Here is a 19486-nt window from a genome sequence, read left to right on the forward strand (position 1 = left end):
ATCGTCCAGCGATCCTTGGAGTCTAGGAGTTGGAAACAAGCCAATAAGCCAGCGATTCCCACCAGTAACGGCATCCTCAAATACCCTTTTGTAACCACACCCGTTCCTTCCTGCACCCCACCCTCCTCAATGCCTGGCACCACTAATCTCGTCTCTATTTCTAGAATGTGGTCATTTCAAGGCTATTATAATAATGGAATCATGGCATATGTAATGTTCGAGGGTTGGCTTTTTATTTTTTTACTCAGCATAATGTTCTGGAAATTTAGGGAAGTTGTGTGTTTCTTTTTACTACTGAGTAGTAGCCTTATGTATGCTGATACTTTTTTTTTTTTTTTTTTTTTGAGATGGAGTCTCGCTGTGTCATCCAGGCTGGAGTGCAGTGGCACGATCTCTGCTCACTGCAAGCTCCGCCTCCCAGGTTCACACCATTCTCCTGCCTCAGCCTCCTGAGTAGCTGGGACTACAGGCACCTGCCACCATGCCCGGCTAATTTTATATATTTTTAGTAGAGACGGGGTTTCACCATGTTAGACAGGATGGTCTCAATCTCCTGACCTCGTGAGCCACCTGCCTCAGTCTCCCCAAATGCTGGGATTACAGGATACTTTTTTTTTTTTTTTAATGATTTACTTGTTACAAGCTATCTGGGTTGTTTTCAGTTTGGGGCTATTTTGAACAAAAAAAACTGTTGTAAACATTTGTGTACAGGATTTTGTGTGAACATAAATCTTCATTTCTCTGGGATACATACCCAGGAATACAGTTGCTGGGTTCCATGGTTAATTTTTAAGAAATTGCCCAACTGTTTTCCAGAGTGGCTCTACCATTTAATATTCCCACCAGCAATGCATGAAAGATTCAGTTTCTACGTATCCTTGACAGCATTTGGTGTTGTCACTTTTTTTATTTTAGCCATTTTGGTAGACGTGTAATGAAATCCAAATGTGGTTTAATATTTCTTCATGTCTTCTGAATTCTAGCTGTTTTTTAAATTTTATTTGATTTGATTTTTATAGAGTCAGTGTCTCTCTCTCATATTCAGGCCAGAGTGCAGTGGTGCAATTACAGCTCACTGCAGCCTCAAGCTCCTGGCCTCAAGTGATCCTCCCACTTCAGCCTCTTGAGTAGTTAAGACTACAGGTGACCTTTTGCCCTTGTGCACCACCATCCTCTGCTAACTTCTGATTTCTTTTACAGAGATGAGGTCTCACTATGTTGCTCAGGCTTGTTTCCGACTCCTAGGCTCAAGTGATCCTCCCACCTTGGCCTCCCAGTGTGCTGGGATTACAGGTGTGAGCCACCATGACTGGCCATGGATTTTTTTTTATATGGTTGAGTTTTGAGAGTTCTGGCAGGAGTGAGGCAGTGCCCCTCTTCTGCTGCTGGGACAGTATCAGAAAAAAAACAGATAAAAGCAAAGTTTTAAATAAGACCCAAAGTCTCAGAAGATAATACAAAAATGTCCAGGTTTCAGTGGAAAATCGTCCACTCTACTACGAACAGATGAACTCAAACTAAATGAAAAAAAATCAATAGATGCTAACACCTAGAAGACAGAGATGCTAGAACTATCTGACAAGGATTTCAAAGCAGCCACAATAAAAATGTTTCAATGGGCAATTACAATTACATTTAAACAAACAAAGACACAAAATGCCTCAACAAAGAAATACAAAGTCTCAGCAAAGAAATAGGAGATATAAAAAGAACTAAATGAAAATTTGAGAACTGAAAAATACTATAACCAACACGAAAAGCTCAGTGGATGGCTTGACAGCAGAATGGAGGGGATTGAGAAAATCATTAAAGTGGAAAATAGAGCAATAGAAATTACCCAATCTGAACTAGAGAAATAAAATGGAATGAAAAAAATGAATAGACTCTCAGGGACCAGTGGGACTATAACAGAAGATCTAACATTCTTGTGATCAGAATTCTGAAAGGAGAGTGGAAAGAAGATACCTTAAAGCATATAAATAAAAGGTTTTGGGAAAAGAAATAGGACAAAATCTTCAGGACCTACAGTTAGGCAAAGAGTTCATAGACTTGACACCATAAACATAATACATAAATGGAAAAGCTAATAACTGACTTCATCAACATTAAAAACTCAATCTGTGAAAGACCCTGCTAAGAGGCTGAAGAAGGTGTTCTAGTATCTAGAATATGTACAGAACTCTCAAAACTCAACCATATAAAAAAAAAATCCACGGCCAGGTATGGTGGCTCACACCTGTAATCCCAGTACATTGGGAGGCCAAGATGGGAGGACGACTTGAGCCTAGGAGTTGGAAACAAACCTGAGCAACATAGTGAGACCTCATCTCTATAAAAGAAATCAAAAATTAGCAGATCATGGACAGTGGTGAAAATCCAACTCTTCCCTGGGCCTCCTCTGTTACCCTGATGGGCTAGGAGGGGCGCTCCATTCCTCCTCAACGGGGGTGGAGTCTGGGGTAGATGATGCCAAAGGAAACCCCAGGGACTCACCACCCTGACACTCCCTGGGTCCTGAGGCCCCTAGTTGGCCTGCCTTTACCAGAATCTTCTCGTGCCTGCTTTATGTATAACACCCAGGGTTTTCATAATGTCTGGGGGCAGTAGGAGAAAATACATCTTTCCAAAGCAGATGTCATTCACAGTGGTAGCTTTTACAGTAAACTAAAGTTTTCTTGTGAGGATTGAAGAAATTGTGTGGGGGGTGTGTGTGTGTGACAGAAAGAGAGACAGTGACAGTAACTGACCAACACAACCACAACCACCAAACACAACACATACCACACAACACACATGACACCCACCACACATACAACACACTGCATACCACACATACACATCCCACAGTACACATGTAACACACACCACACAGCACATACACACCACATGGCACATATCACATAACACGCACACCACACACACACACACACACACACACACAGAGCATCTGAGAGGCAATGGCAAGCAGGCAGCACTGGAATTCCCCCGGGGTCCATGAGGACTGGGAAGGAACTGGAGTCTTGTGTCTGAACCAGGCTCAGGTCGGGGTGGGGTGGGCAGCCATGCCAGGTAGAGCAGCTGCCAGGCCAAGGAGGCAGGGACACTGTGTGGGTCGCACTCACATCTCCTGTATGACCCAAGCATTGTCCTCTGTGCCTGGACCTGGGAGGACCCCTGGGGATGGTTTCCTGCACTGGGACTCTGTGTGAGCAGCAGAAGTGGCCTGTGGTTGGTTTCTCTGCCGCTGATGCCTTGCCCAGGTGCTGGCAGGACCCTGGCAGGACCCTGGCAGGACCCTGGCAGGAAGAGTAGCGCCTGGTCCTAGCAGGTGGGGGTGACCTCCAGAAGCCCCAGCGGGGCATACGCACATCTTGCCTCGGCCTGCTCTGGCCTTCGAGGCATCGACACGCCGCGCTTCCCACCCACAGGGAGGACCAGGCCGCCCTGTTATGGCAGTGAGTAGGTGATGTGTGGCGCAGGTGCTTCCCAGGGCTGGGCAGGTAGGGGCTTCTCTGCCTGTGGCCTTGGGGCTCCGCAGCCCCACCTGAGTGCAGAAAATGCCCAGGCCCTACCCTTGCCATCAGCGCATGCCCACCTGGCCCTTACCTGGGTATCTGCCCTGCACCAGCTGTGATCATGGGACCGTGGCCCGGGCAGCCTCCCTGGCCCTCCAGCTGGAACTGTGGGTGGGAAGGGAAGGGGCTGAGGCCTTTACCAAGGAAGTTCCTAGCCCATTCCCCAAAAAGGACCCAGAGAACATTTTGGCTTCTGTTTCAGAACAAACTCCTTCTGAATAAATAAATAAATAAATAAATAAATAAATAACACATACAGTCATGTGTCGCTTAAAGACAGGAACATGCTCTGAGAAATGCACCTGTGGGCGATTTTATGGCTACGTGAACATCACAGTGTGCACTCACACACACCTGGGCGGCACAGCCTTCTACACACCGAGGCTATGTGGTATGGCCAGTTGCTCCTGGGCTATGCACCTGTTCAGTGTGTGACTGTATGGATCCTGCAGGAGACTGTAGCACAATGGCAAGTACTGTGCCATCTAAACAAAGAAAAGGCACAGTGAAGGTGGAGCGTCCTAATCTCAGGAGACCACCTTTGTATGTGAGGTCTATTATTGAGAGAAATCTCATTTAATGGCACGTGATTGTAAGTAGGTAGGTAGATAGGTAGGTAGGTAGATAGACAGATAGATAGATAGTTGAATAGATAGGCAGATAGATGACAGATAGATAGATAGATAGATAGATAGATGGATAGATAGATAGACGGATAGATAGACAGATAGACGGACAGATAGATAGACGGATAGATAGATGATAGACGGATAGACAGACAGACGGATAGATAGACAGACAGATGGATAGATAGATAGATAGATAGATAGATAGGCAGACAGATAGATGGATGGATAGATAGATAGATAGATAGACAGATAGACAGATAGATAGATAGATAGATAGATAGATAGATAGATAGATGAATAGATAGATGGATAGATAGATAGACAGATAGACGGATAGATAGATTGACAGACAGATAGACGGATGGATGGATAGATAGATAGATAGATAGATAGACGGATAGATAGACAGAGGGATAGATAGACAGATAGATGGATAGATGATAGATAGATAGATAGATAGATGGATGGATAGATAGACAGACAGACAGACAGATAGATCCGCAGACAGACAGACAGATAGATGGATAGATAGATAGATAGATAGACATTTTTTCTTTTTATTGGCATCAGCAGAGTCTGAAATGAGAACTACAGAAACAATCCCGGCCCTCAGCCCCCAGCCAGAAGGAACCTGAAGTTTCAGGGCTAAGGAGCAAATGTGTTGCCAGGAAACTTAACCCCCACACCAGCCTCAGCCTCAGATCCAGCCTGTGTTTAGTGGAGCTGGCTTAAAACAACAACAACAAAAAAAAAACATCATAAAGCCGGGATGGTAGGGGATGCTGATTCCTTGAGTATTTGCTGGAAGCACGAGTAATCACGGCTCAGTGAAGTGACACTGAAATGCTGTTTTCCCTTTATTGTCATTAACGTTGATAACGGTGACAATCCCCAGTCCTGTGTTTCTGTGACGTGCATGTGTCAGAACTCCCAGAACTTTACCAGCAGCCGCTCTTCTGTGCAATGCGCAGAGCAGTGGGTGGGGGAAGGCGTCTCAGGTCCTCATCCCAGGGCCTGGCAGGAAAATGGGGCTGGATTGGATTCGGGAGACCAGCTCCCTCTTCCTGTTTCTGCTCCCCTTTACCCAGGCAGCCTTTGGTGAGACATGGGTCATCCCAGAACCTCAGTGTTATCCTCTGTAAAATGAAGAAATTGGACGCCACTTTTAGGAAAATCTTTCTGGTTATGATATTCTGTGTATGAGCCACTAACTGAATAACTGAAGTCAGACAAACTCCCGTTGTCTAAATTATCTGAAAAATCTCAGCCTGTGAAGCTGAACAGATGGATGAATTTAATAAATGCATCAAGGACCGTTGCTATGGCAGTTTCGTGATCTGTGAAATGGGTTTTATAATGCCTTTTTGGGCATTCTAAGATTCAAAGCAATGAAATTTTCAAAGCTCTCAGCTCAGTGCTAGGCCCATGGTAGACAGGAAGTCAAAGTCAGCTGTTGTTCAAGCTGGATTCATGTCCAGACCCTGCCACCAAATTGCCAGGTAGTTCCCCCGTGACAGAAGGTGAATTCTGCTCAGTCTCCCCGGTCCCCAGTCCAGCAAGGGTTCTGAGCACAGCAAGGTTGGGGACGCCTGTTCAGGAGCTGAGCTCTGGTCTCAGCTTCATTCTGGGCTGAGCTGGCTGTGGGACCCCAGCTGTGTGGCTTCAGCAGTCAAAACACCTGTTTGTCCAATGTCGGCCCTCAGGAAGGAGGATGTTAGGTCTCACTCCAGGGCCTCCCCACCCACCAGCCTGCTGTGGGACGATGGTTTCAGTGGTTTATTCACAATCACAGTGATGTCTCCACTCACAGCCACCTTCCCTCTCTGCCTTTCCCCACAGCAGGGAGTGGCAGTGATGCTGCTCCATGGAACACCTGAAACATTTTCTTTTTCTTTGAGACAGAGTCTTGCTCTGTTGCCCAGGCTGGAGTGCAGTGGTGCTATCTTGGCTCCCTGCAGCCTCTGCCTCCCGGGATCAAGCGATTTTCCTGCCTCAGCCTCCCAAGTAGCTGGGATTACAGGCGCCTGCCACCAAACCCATGTAATTTTTTTTTTGTTGTATTTTTAGTAGAGATGGGGTTTCGCCATGTTGGCCAGGCTGGTCTCGAACTCCTGACCTCAGGTGATCCACCCACCTCGGCCTCCCAAAGTGCTGGGATTACAGGCATGAGCCACTGCGTCAGGCCACCTGAAATATTTTCAATCTCCAGCTTCTGTTTTTTCAGAATGGCAACCATTCAGCGACCGGAGCTTAGATCTCCTGAACCTGTGTCCCAAACCTCACCCTGCTCGGGACCCTTGCTGTACAGGGAACTGGGACACTGGGCAGAACTCACCTTCTCTCACAGGGGAGCAAAGTTGCTCTGCAATTTGGTGGCAAGGCCTGGACATGAATTCAGCTTGAACAGCCACTGACTTTGATTTCCTGTGTACATGTGCCTGGCACTGAACTGAGTGCTATGAAGGTCTCATTGCTTTGAATCTTATAAGCCATTTCTTCCCATTATAAAAACATACAAAAGATAGTCTAAGAAACCCATGAATTTGTGCTAGGGAGTGGATTCACAGCCCAGGAGCCCAGAAAGGTGAGCTCCTGGGTGACTCCAAGGATCAGGGTCCACTCCTGGCTTCCACTCTGCATTTGACAGCAAGCAGCTTCCCAGAACTCTTCCTGCCAAAGCCACGTCCACCCCCGGCGTGGGATTCTGGGTCTGAGCAGAGGGGACCCTCGGACTTCCTTGAGGCCTGTGCCTGGTAGCAGCCTCATAACCAGCTCCAAGCTTTTTCTTTTTGAATGTGTACAAGTGATGCTCTCCAATGCCCAAATGCTCTCATCTCGATGCTTGGTGTCAGTTTTAAATTAGATTTCCATGACATCGAGCTTTGGACATATGATAAGAGTTACCACTAAGTGTGGGATGCAGCTCAGAATATATCACTATTAAAAACGTCAGTCCATGCATACACATGGCTTCTCTCTTCATGCTCCTTCCTGACAGGAGGCCTGAGCAAAATGTATTATTATTCTTTCGCTATTGTTGCTAATCCTGTCTTTCCCTTTGCACACTGAGGCTCAGCGCTGTCTACTCTGGGGGGTGCCCTCTGCTCCCTGAGCTGGAGGTAGGTCTCATTTCTTGTAGTGGGTTGAATGATGATTCCCAAAACATCATGTCCACATTGTAGCCCCTGGGACCTGTGAATCTGAGCTTATTTGGTAAAAAGGTCCTTGCAGATGCAATTAAGAATCTTGTGGGCGGGCGCAGCGGCTCACACCTGTAATCCCAGCATTGTGGGAGGCTGAGGCAGGTGGAACACCTGAGTCCAGGAGTTCGAGACCAGCCTGGCCAACATGGTGAAACCCCATCTATACTAAAAATATAAAAATTAACTGGACGTGGTGGTGCATGCCTGTAATTCCAGCTACTCAGGAGGCTGAGGCAGGAGAATCTCTTAACCTGGGAGGCAGAGGTTGCAGTGAGCCGAGATTGTGCCATTACATTCCAGCCTGGGCAACAGAGCAAGATCTTGTCTCAAAAAAAAAAAAAAAGAGTCTTGTGATGAGCTCATCTGGATTAGGGTGGGCCCTAAATCCAATGACAAGCGTCCCTAGAAAAGATGGGGAGAAGCACAAGGGGAGGCCTTGTGAAGATGGAGGCAGAGATTGGGGTCGTGCGTCTACAGGCCTGAAATACCCAGAAGCTGGAAAGGGGCCTGGAATAGACTTTCCCTCAGAGCCTGCAGACGGGGCCAACCCTGCTGTCTTCTCCATTTGGAGCTTCTAGCCTCCAGAACTGTGAAAGAGTCCATGCCTGTTGTTTTAACACCACCTTGTTTGGGTTAATTTATTAGGGCAGCTGTAGATAACTAACACATCCTGAATCCACAGCCTGGGAGCTTCCCACTCTTGGAAGTGCCTCTGGGCTTCTCCATGGCTCCACCGGGCTGGGACAGGCTGGGGAAAAGGGTCCTCTCTGCTCAAGGTGGGTACTCAGGGGCTGTTGCCTCTGTGCTCAGTCCATGCTAAGGACAAAGTCAAAGGCTGGCTCCTGTGCCTGGCCCCGGCCCAGTGATGGTCCTGGATCGCTCTCCTGCCCTGTTGGTGGACTCTTCCTTTTGAGGGGCCTACAGCCTTCCTGACTGTGGGGCTGAGAACTGCGTCAGCATGAACCGAGCCCACCTTGCATCCTAAGCTGTTAGTGAGATGCTCCAACTCCTGATTCCCTCAGCAGTAGACGACATGGTCCTCATGGCCACCTCACTTGTGCTGAGACCCTGATGTGAGAAGAAATTTCAATCTCTTCTACAAGGTCATGTGTTGGGAGGAGCCGTGCAAGGCTCAGCTGACCCACAGAGGCCCAGGCTGAAGCTTGAGGCCTCTGCCAGGGCTGGATGCAAGTAGGCAGCTCACAGCAGGGCACCTCTGGAGCTTGGCATGCACATGTGATGCAGTGACACACCTGCAGGCCAGCACGGGCTGCCCAGATCCTGCAGGGAGCAAGTGGGAAGGTCCAGACCCCTGGCCCAGGAGTGAGAGCCTGCCACAGTGTCCCTGCCAATTATGAGAACATTCTCCTTTAATTAATCCCAAATACCTACCTCTGGAAACTCATCATTGCCACTTGGGCAGAAAATATATATCCTTATGCTTCTCAGTATGGAGACTTGGGACAGGTTCTGGAGAAAGATCATGAGACTAAAATTAACAAGGGTGCGTTTTAGAAACTGTGATATTTAAAAGGCAGTTTGTCCTCCATCAGAAAATTTGACATTTTAAAGCCACGTTCGATTTTTCTAAAAGAAAAGAAAAAAAAGGAAAGGTCTATTCCTGCCTAGAGAGGAAAATGTATAAAACTGTGAGAGATTTGCCTAGAGAAAATCACATTTTCATTTTCTCTCTTTGAAAAGTTGAATTGCAAGAGGAAAGGTAAGGTTCTGCCAAGGCTGCAGGTGGGAAGGGGGGTGAGGAGGAACCAGCACTGAGGCCTGCTCAAAGGCTCACCTTCACTGAAAATTCAGAGCAGAGCTGCTGAGTGGCTGGCCCTGGAAGTGCTGTTTCCCTGAAATGAGATATTGAACAATCTTAGTGGATTAGAGCCCCACAGTTGGAAATTTTCATAAAATGATCTGACTATGAGAGGCTCTGGAGTTATGGCGCAGATCTTGTGGCTTGTTTTGTTATTGCTTTCTGTTTGCTTTTTTTTTTTTTCCTGCTTTTAGCATCTATGAAGGTCCTACATAGGAACAGCTCTGAGGTTCCAGGAGCACGCATGGTGCCAAGGCGCTTTGTCTTGTAGCTGGAGACAGCTGTGTCCATAGACCCCAGACATGCAGATTTTAGAAGAGCACATGGCAGTGTTTCCTATGATTTTCTGTGGATGAGAGAAGTCCCTTGGAGGTCATCACCTCGGGACATCTAGGGGGCAGGGAGGCTCAAGGGTAGGGGTGTGGGCTCCGGATTTAGGAGTTAAGCTGCATGACCTTGAGCCTTCCTCAGCCCTGCTCATGCACACACCCTCCTCTGAGCAACGTGGAAAATGACACCAACCTGCTGCAGTTTCTTCAGGGTTGGAGGGCGTGTGCACATCCCCTGCCACGGCATCCTCAGCAACAAGAAGCTACCATGTTGGCCGGGCATGATGGCTCACACCTATAATCCCAGCACCTTGGGAGGCTGAGGCAGTTGGATCACTTGAGATCAGGAGTTCAAGACCACCCTGTCCAACATGGCAAAACCCATCTCTACTAAAAATACAAAAATTAGCCAGGTGTGGTGGCACGTGCCTGTAATCCCAGCTACTTGGGAGGCTGAGGCAGGAGAATCACTTGAACCCAGGAAGTGGAGGTTGCAGTGAGCCAAGATCGCGCCATTGCACTCCAGCTTGGGAGACACAGCAAAACTCTGTCTCAAAAAAAAAAGAAAGAAAGAAAAAAAAAGTAGTCTTGTGCTTTGATCACATGTGGGTGGGATTGAGACCTGGCTGAGTGCTCACACCTGAGGGTAGGTAAATGCTGTCGCTTTTGAAAGGAGAAACCACTCTGGTCCTCCACTGGGCAGTGCTCTTGGGACTCCTACTGACAAATATCTGTTGGGTGTCAGGTCTGTGTGCATAGCAGAGGCCCCTGGAGCATTCAGAGTGAAAATCCCCAGAGAACATTCCAGGGTGGGCTAGGCTGGAAGCCTAGACCACGAGAAAAAAGGGGGTGCACACTGACCCCCAGAAACATGGGAGAGCAGGTTGAAGAAATCGATCATTTCTGTTCAACATCGTCATCAAGGACTTGAACCGAAGCACAGAAGGGACATCTGTAAAATGCTCGAATATTATTCAGCCTCAAAAAAGAAGGAAATGCTACCATTTGTCTCAATGTGGGTGAATCTGGAGGACACTGCTAAGTGAAATGAGCCAGGCACAGAAACGTATTAATAACAACCATACAGTCACACTCATATGTGGATTCCAAGAGAGTCAAACTCAAAAGCAGAGAGTAGATTGGTGGTTACCAGATGCTGGGGTGGGGGTCAGGCAAGGGCAGATGCTGGTCGAAGGAATCAGCCAGATGAAAGGAATAGGTTCTGGAGATCCATCCCCCAGCATTGTGACTACACTTCATTGTTACGTGATGTATGTTCCAAAATTGCTAAAAGAGTGGATTTTAAATGTTCTCACCACAAAGAAATAAAAGGTATGTGAGGTGGTGGATATCTGAATCTAGCCTGACTTGACCATTCCACAATGTATACATATATAGAAACATTACATTGTACCTCATGCATATATACAATTGTTTGTCAAATTTAAAATAAAACATTAAAAAAAAGGCTGCACAGGCCATATCAGAAGCTGCATGGCTGGACCTGGGTTACCAATGCTCTAGCCCAACACTGGACAAGGGTGTGCTCTGGAAGGACATTTAGTGCAGCAGCGGACAGTGTGGCTCAGTGGTGAGAGCACCGACCTAGGCAGCCTGGGCCCTTTCCTTACCCTCCTGGCCCCGTGGTGGGTGCTGTCATCTGTGAATGGGATGTTGTTTGCACCTCCTTCCCAGGGAGGTGCAGAGGATGAAGCCAGAGGGCCCATGTAACATCCTTAGAATGGGGCCTGTTCCATGGCAGGGGCTCAACAGCATCGATGTTGAAAGCAAATCCCTGCACTTGGACCCCAAATTGGCCTCAGCATGACTGGAGAGAAATGGGAAGGAAGGCTGCATGGAGGGAAGCCTGCTGTGTTAAGCTGGTTTTTGTGTTGCTATAAAGGAATACCTGGCCGGGTGGGTGGCTCATGCCTGTAATCCCAGCACTTTAGGAGGCTGAGGCAGGTGGATCATCTGATGTCAGGAGTTCAAGACCAGCCTGGCTAACATGGTGAAACCCGGTCTCTACTAAAAATACAAAAAAAAAAAAAATTTGCTGGGTGTAGTGACATGAACTTGTAATTCCAGCTACTCAGGAGGCTGAGGCAGGAGAATCACTTGAACCTGGGAGGCAGAAGTTGCAGTGAGCTGAGACTGCGCCACTGCACTCCAGCCTGCGCAACAGAGTGAGACTCCCTCTCAAAAGCAAAAAAGGAATACCAGAGGCTGGGTAATTTGTAAAAAAAAAAAAAAAAAAAAAAAGAGATTTATTTGTCTCACGGTTCTGCAGACTGTACAGGAAAAATGGCGCCCGCACCTGTTCCTGGTGAGGCCTCAGGAAGCTTCCAATCCTGATGGGAGAGGACACAGAGCAGGTGTCTCACATGGGGACAGAGGAAGCAAGGCAGTGGCCGGGGGAGATGCCACACCCTTTTAAACAACCAGATCTCACAGGACCTCAGAGCACGAACTCACTCAGTACCTCAAGGATGGCACCAAGCCATTCATGAGGGATCCCCCTATGACCCAAATAGTTCCCAAAAGGCCCCACCTCCAACATTGGAGGTCACATTTCAACATGAGATTTGGAGGGGACAAACATCCAAGCCATATCACCTGCCATGTTTCCTGGCTGGGGCGAGTTGTGGCTGTCTGTGGGTTCAGTAGACCCTGGGGTTGTTGGGGTGGAGGGACATTCCCTGGGAGGAGGGGTTATTGGCTGCACCCCGGCCAGGCCAGCCCACGTTAAGTGACAGACACTAGCCAACTCAGCATTCAGAGGGGAGCCAGTAGGCTAGTGAGAGGTAAGGAAACCAAGTCAGGCGTGTGAGGGCTGGGGGAGCTGGAGAGAAAAGCCTGGGGGCAGAACCACTGGGTTCAAAGAACAAGGATGCTCTGGTTCAAAGTCAGGGCCTCAGATCAAACGCTGGGGGCAGCCCTTCAAACTAGAGAAGAGCTTGGGTCCACACTGCCCTGCCATGGAGAGAGCTGCCACAAAGCTTCATGTTCATGCTGTTGGGTCTGGTGCAGTGGTCAAGAGTGTGGCGTCTGGAACCAGACCCCCGAGATGTAATCCCAGTCCACCATACAGCACCAATTAGACCTTGGGGAGTTTAGCCAAAGCCTGTGAGCCTTAGTTTCTCATCTCAAAATAAGGTCGTTGTAAAGATTTCATGAGGTAACCCATGCAAGGCAGTTGTCACAGTGCCCAGTCCATTTTAAGCCCAAGTTGGCAATTTTGCATTCAGGTGGAGACTGCCGGTCACCTGCCAGGAAACCTTGGCAGGTGGTTCCTGTAACAGTGTTGGAGAGTCAGGCTCCAAGCCCTTCCAGCTCTGATGTTACAAGAAGCTACAGGCCCCAATGGCAGCTTCAAAGCATGTTCCCACATATCCTCTCCTAAAAATGTCAAAAAAGAGTCAGACTGCAGGGTTTTCAGGGGAAATGGACGTGGACTGTGCAGTCTTACCTGGTGATAATGCATTGTAGATTTGGTCCAAATGGTCCTGTGCCTTGTACACCCTGTGGACACACGGTGGTTTCTGGAAGGACTCCCCATCTTGCTTTCCCTCCACTGCATCTGAGTCAGGTGGGACTGTTGCCTGCTTATATGATGGCACCTGGCTCCTACCTGGGCTCTCATCATTTGTTTCTTCAAAGGCTTCCAGAAAGATCTTTCCACATCTCAACTCTGATCAAGCCCTGCTCAGCAGCCCTTGCTGGGCCTCTCCCATCTGGGAGTCAAGGCCCATGCGTCTGCTCCCACCTTTTCAGCTTAGCCTGGGAGTGCCTTCCTCGTGCTCCAGGCAACACGCTCACTCTCTCCCAATTCCAAAAGTCCAGACACACCCAGAGCTTTCCGGACCCCTGGCTTCTACTTACAGAGTTGTCTCCACTCTTGAAGGCCCAACATAAGCATCAACTCCCTCACAAACATCTTGGAATCTAAACTTCCCTCCCACAATTTACCTCTGAATCTCACTGATCCATACTTTGTTATTATTATTATTATTATTATTATTATTATTATTATTATTGAGATGTAGTTTTGTGCTTGTTGCCCAGGCTGGAGTGCAATGGCGTGATCTTGGCTCACTGAAACCTCCGCCTTCTGGGATCAAATGATTCTCCTGCCTCAGCCTCCAGAGTAGCTGGGATTACAGGCACCTGCCACCATGCCTGGCTAATTTTTTGTATTTTTTTTTTTTTGTATTTTTAGTAGAGGCGGGGTTTCTGCATGTTGGCCAGGCTGGTCTAAACTCCTGACCTCAGGTGATCTACCTGCCTCAGCCTCCCAAAGTGCTGGGATTACAGGCATGAGCCACCGCGCCCAGCTCTCATTGATCCGTATTTGCAAACCTAAGAGCATTTGTTTCACTTGCCTGGCGTCAGCCTGCGTGTGCAAAGCAGTCCCCTGGGATACCCATCTGTCTTCTCTGCATCTCTTCTTGAGCCTGAAATATGCCTCTTGCCTGCAAAGATTCAGTAGACATTTGCTGGATAGAATCAGGCCATTTCCTTTCCCTCTTGTTAGGTGATGAGAGCCCTGACTGTAGGAAGTGTGTCTGCTGCTTCTCCCACTTCCCCCAATGTGTTTCTGGGATGAAGACAAGTGACAAATAAAAACTAATAATACATAGTTACCATTATCAGGCACCCAAAGGCTTCACATATGCTAGCCCTGGCTATTCAGCCAGCCAGTGGGTAGGTACCGTGGTTGCATTTTATGGCTGTGGAGGGTGAGCGGCCAACCATTTCTGCTGCTTTCCCCCAATCGAAGAGCCCATGAATGCGGGTTGATTCACTGAGGCAAATCCAGATATGCTTGGCCTCACGTCCTGTGTTCTTTCCACAACTCGTCATTGGCACTTGCAAGGAAACCAGGCCCCAGCCACTGCCCAGGAGCTCTGTTGGGTGCCGAGTGGGGCTTTGCCAGCGAGATACACAAGACTTGTGTCTACTTGGTTCATAGCTGTGTCCCCATGGTCTGGCCCAGGCTTGGCACCGAGTAGGTCATTAATAAATATTTTAAAATGAGCAAATAAATAGGCAGCAGAGAGCTCAAGCAGGGATGAGCAAGAATAGCGAGTGAGCATGAAGAATGAAATGAAAACCCCATGAATCTGAACTGCAGAGGTTTTAAAATGCACGGCCCTCAATGAGAAGCACTGACTCATCACAGAAGTACAAAAAAAAAAAATAAATCTGGGCAATGCCAAGGCAGGAAAAACCATTTAGCATGAAATAGGAAGGGAGGAGGAACTAGCAGCAGGCATTGCACAGAAATGAAGGAAGGGATGAATTTATAGGAAACCCAACTGCATTATCCTGAAACAGAGCATGGACAATTTCAGAAATGCCCAAGGCACTTCCACTCTGGATATTTACGGAGGAGGCAGGGACGTCTCTCCCAGGCAGAGCATCGGGAACAAGGCTGAGGGACCGTGCGGAGAGAGAAGATACCTGGCTCCACCCTTTGGCCTCTGTGAACCTCGATGTCATGAGGGCGCCCAGAGCCAGCAACTGCTGTAGCCACAAACTCTTACACTAATTCCACAATAAGACAGAAATAATTGCCACAAACACACCTGTACCTGTCACTCTCCGCCATGCTCAGGGGTTCCTGAAGCTCTCTGTTGTCATTAAAGACAGCTTAGCGTCCAGTTGCTCAGAAATATACACGGGCCCTTCTGAGCGGAGCAGAGTGGAGCTGCCGGGCTGCCAGGCCATGGCCGGCTGGAGACAGCACCTCCAGTCTCACTCCATATTTCTGCTTATTTTCTCTCTCTGCCTGTACTCCCTTTCCCAGGACAAGCTCCGTGGCCAGGAGTCTATGTCTTGATTGATGGCATTTTACCCAGACCTCTCTTCTGCGGTTTTCTCCCTGATACTAGAAATGTGTGTGTGAGATTGTGTATAAGTGTGTGGCTGTGTTATGTGGGTGTGTGCAAGTGTGGGTGTGTGCGTGTGTGTGTCTGTGAGTGTATGTGTGAGAATGGGTGTGCGTGTGTGTGCATGTGAGAGTATGTAAATGTGAGTGTGAATGTGTGAGTGTATGTGAATGTGAGTGAAAATGTGTGATTATGTGTGTGTGAGAGTGTGTGTGGGATGTCTATGAGTGTGTGAGAGTGAGTGTGTGTGTGAGAGAATGTATGTGTGTGTGAATGTGAGTGAAAATGTGTGATTGTGTGTGTGTAGTGTCTGAGTGAGTGAGAGTGTGTGTGTGAATGTATGGGTGTGTCTGTGAGTGTATGTGTGAGAGAGTGGGTGTGCATATGAGAGTATGTAAATGTGTGTGTGTATGTGTGAGTGTATGTGTATGTGAATGTGAGTGAAAATTGATTGTGTGTGTGGGGGGTGTCTATGGGTGAGAGTATGTGAGTGTGGATGTGTATGACTGTGTGTGTGAATGTGAGAGTATGTGAGTGTATATGTGTGTATGTGTGTGAATGTGAGTAAAAATGTGTGAGAGTGTGTGTGGGGGGGGTCTAAGTGTGTGAGTGTGTGAGAGTATATGACTGTGTGTGAGTGTGTAAGAGTATGTGAGTGTATGTGTGAATGTGTGTGAATGTGAAAGTATTTGTGTATACATGTGTGAGTGTGTGTGTGAGTGTCGGGGGTGTGAGAGTGTGTGAGTGTGTAACAGTATGTGAGTGTGTGTGAATGTGTGTGAATGTGAGCATATGTAGGTGTGTGTTTGATGTGTGTGAATGTGAAAGTATTTGTGTGAATGTGTGTGAATGTGAGAGTATGTGAGTGTATATGTGTATGTGTAAGTGTGTGAATGTGAGTGAGAATGTGTGAGCATATGTGTGTGCATGTGTGGGGTGTCTAAGTGTGTGAGTGTGTGAGTATATGAGTGAGTGTGTGAATGTGAGTGAATGTGAGAGTATGTAGTTGTGTGTTTGAATGTGTGTGAATGTGAAAGTAGTTGTGTATACGTGTGTGAATTTGAGTGAAAAGGTGTGAGTGTATGTGTGTGTGAGTGTGTGGGGGTGTGTGAGTGTATGTGTGAATGTGTGCGAATGTGAGAGTGTGTAGGCGTGTGTGTTTGATGTGTGTGTGAATGTGAAAGTATTTGTGTGAATATGTGTGAATGTGAGAGTATGTGAGTGTGTGTGTGTGTGTGAATGTGAGTGAAAATGTGTGAGCGTGTGTGTGTGAGTGTGTGGGGGTGTCTAAGTGTGTGAGTGTGTGAGTATATGAGTGTGTGAATGTGTGTGAATGTGAGAGTGTGTAGGTGTGTGTGTTTGATGTGTGTGTGAATGTGAAAGTATTTGTGTGAATGTGTATGAATGTGAGAGTACATGAATGTGTGTGTGAATGTGAGTGTGTGTGTGTGCATACATGCTCATGTGAACAGTCCATGGAGCTTAATCGCCTGGAGGGGGGATTCTACGGCACCACATGTAGAAGGCATTCTGCTCAGAGAATGGCCTCCATTTTTCCGGGAACGCACCCTTTCCTTTATCAGAGGCACCAGCTACCTCTGCGGCTGCCCCGTCCTTTGGTGAATGTACAACGACGCTTCTTGGCATGAGATGCAGACAGGCCCACACTTTGGGAAAGTGGCCAGAACCTGAGATGTATGTATTTCTTTCCTCGCTAAGAAGAAACCGGAGGTCTAACCATGATGTCATAAGAATGATTGTTTAGAGGCCTGGAATGAGACCATCTAATTACCAGTCCAACCTGACTCACTGGTCCTTTCAAATCCAATAGTGTTTCTTAAAATAAATGCCGAAAATGACTTTATTCAGGGAAAGGCAGGTTGTGGCCATTTAATTATGGCTACAGATTAATGAATGAATAAAATATACTCTGGCTAAATTGTGGGAATATTTTCCAATTTTTCCCTAGAAAGTAGTATTCCACTGATCTAACCTGGGACGTGGGATTTTGTCCTAAACACGGCTTTGCGAGTGCAGAAGACAAAAGGAAACCAAAGATCTCGCTCATTGACACCAGGGCAACGAAGGGCAGGCACCCACCCTCACCTGTAAATTCAGGTCTGGGGGTCCGGGTGCCTGCTCCGATGCCACAGAGAGGCGTTCTGTAAACTACAGCTGTGCTGAGAGCCTAAACTATACCAAGCCTTAGATCAGATGCCTCCATATTCCATTTCATTCATGTCTCACAGCATATTTGGAATGGATAGTAACATCCTAGCTTTACTGCTAAAGAAATTGAAGTGCAGAAGGACTCACCTAAGCTCACGTAGTTTGTGTCAGAGCCCAAATCTGAACTCAAGTCATCAGACTCCAAAAGATTCTTCCTAAAATAATGCAGCTCTTCCTCACAGATGCAAAACCTTTGCTAGAAAAAAAAAAGGAAAGAAGGTGATGATGTTAAATCATTCATCAGACAAAGACACTCATGGAGGCCCACTTTGTGAGAATATCTGAATGGTGCAGGGAACACACAGATGAATAAGACTCAGCTCTGCCCTCACGTAAGCACCGTCTAATGGTGAACTCAGACACCAATGCATCCCCACGACATTAAAGGGATCATAAAAAATTAATAGAATTATGTGTCCTGCAAACAGCAAGGACAGGGACATTCATATCTGACAGTTGCAGGGAAGTTTTTCCAAAGGATAAGCTGCTCTTGCTGGCTGGGTTATGAAGGAGAATTGAAATTTGACAGATGGAGGTTTGGAAAGCCCTGTAGAGACAGAGAGAAGCGGGTGGCGTGAGCAGTGTGGGCGGGTGGTGAGAGAGGAGGGCAGATTTGGGCCTGTGTAAGAGCCACACTCATGAGGGGCTCAAGCCCACCCCATCCCATGTGACCTCCAGGGAGTAAAAATGGGATGCAGGTCACGTGTGCCAGGATGCTCAGCGACAGATCCAGAGATCTGCAAGCGGGTCGCTCCTTCCCCTGACAGGGAGTCCTGAGCACCTGCGGGGAACCAGCGCTGGGCCTGATGTGAGGCTTCTTTTCTAGTGAGTCACCTCAAGCGAGGACAGCACAGGGAACGCTGGACACAGGAGGACACCCAGAGGGTCCGGGAAGGCACCTGAGCTGGGAGCTCAAGGCAGGAGAGGAAATAGGCAGCGAGGGAGAAGGGTGTCTTTCTGGGACAAAGGAGTCGCACCTGCAGAGGCACAGAGGTGTGATAGAGAAAGGACGAAGAGCAGCCAAGGGCAGGCGGTACGCAGAGCTCTGGCAGGAGATGGAGGAGAGGGTGGCAAAGCCGCAGTTCCTGCAGTGTGGCCTGGGCTGGGCCGTGGGAGGTGCCCCTGACACCACGGGAGCTGCCGAGAGGGCAGCTGTGTGGGCAGATGTTTATCTCAGAAAGGGCAGCCATACAAGGGTTGGAGGGAGGTGGGGAGATCCGCTTCAGGCTGTGATGTTGGCTTAGGCTGGAGGGGAAAGAACCCGGAGCTGGGCAGACCTGGGGTTGTCCAGGAGACGACACTGAATTAGTGTCTGGGGTCAGATCCATAGAAGGCAGGAGTCAGTGCCTTCGTAGCTGGCTCGGTGAGGAAGAGAGAGGTGGGAGTGATGCATGAGCTCTCTGAGGCCCCCACCATGGCAGCTCCACGCCCATGTATGGGGCTGGCAGGAGTGTCAGGACGAAGGAAAGATGGTGAGTTGGTTAGTTAAGTTTGAGCCGTTTGAGTTGAGATGTCTGTGTAGAGTCAGGTTCCAACATCATGAGGCGTTTGGCAGATGGGCTGTGAGGTGAGAGGATCCAAGGCTTGGAAACAAAGTTTTGGGAGCAGTCACTGCCTGGCTGAGAAACTCACCCCAAAACAGCATGTCCCATCCGCCCCAGTCCACCCAAAACAAGAAGGAAGATGTAGTTAAAGAGATAGAAAAGATCCATGTCATTATCAGATAAGCAGCAAATGAAAATTGCATGAGCAGACAGATGCTTAAGGATTTCTTGGAAAAATACAGCTGATGGGGTAGGATTCCCAGAGAA

Source organism: Pongo pygmaeus, chromosome 23 (genome assembly GCF_028885625.2).
Source record: "Pongo pygmaeus isolate AG05252 chromosome 23, NHGRI_mPonPyg2-v2.0_pri, whole genome shotgun sequence".
In the NCBI taxonomy this organism is placed as follows: domain Eukaryota; kingdom Metazoa; phylum Chordata; class Mammalia; order Primates; family Hominidae; genus Pongo; species Pongo pygmaeus.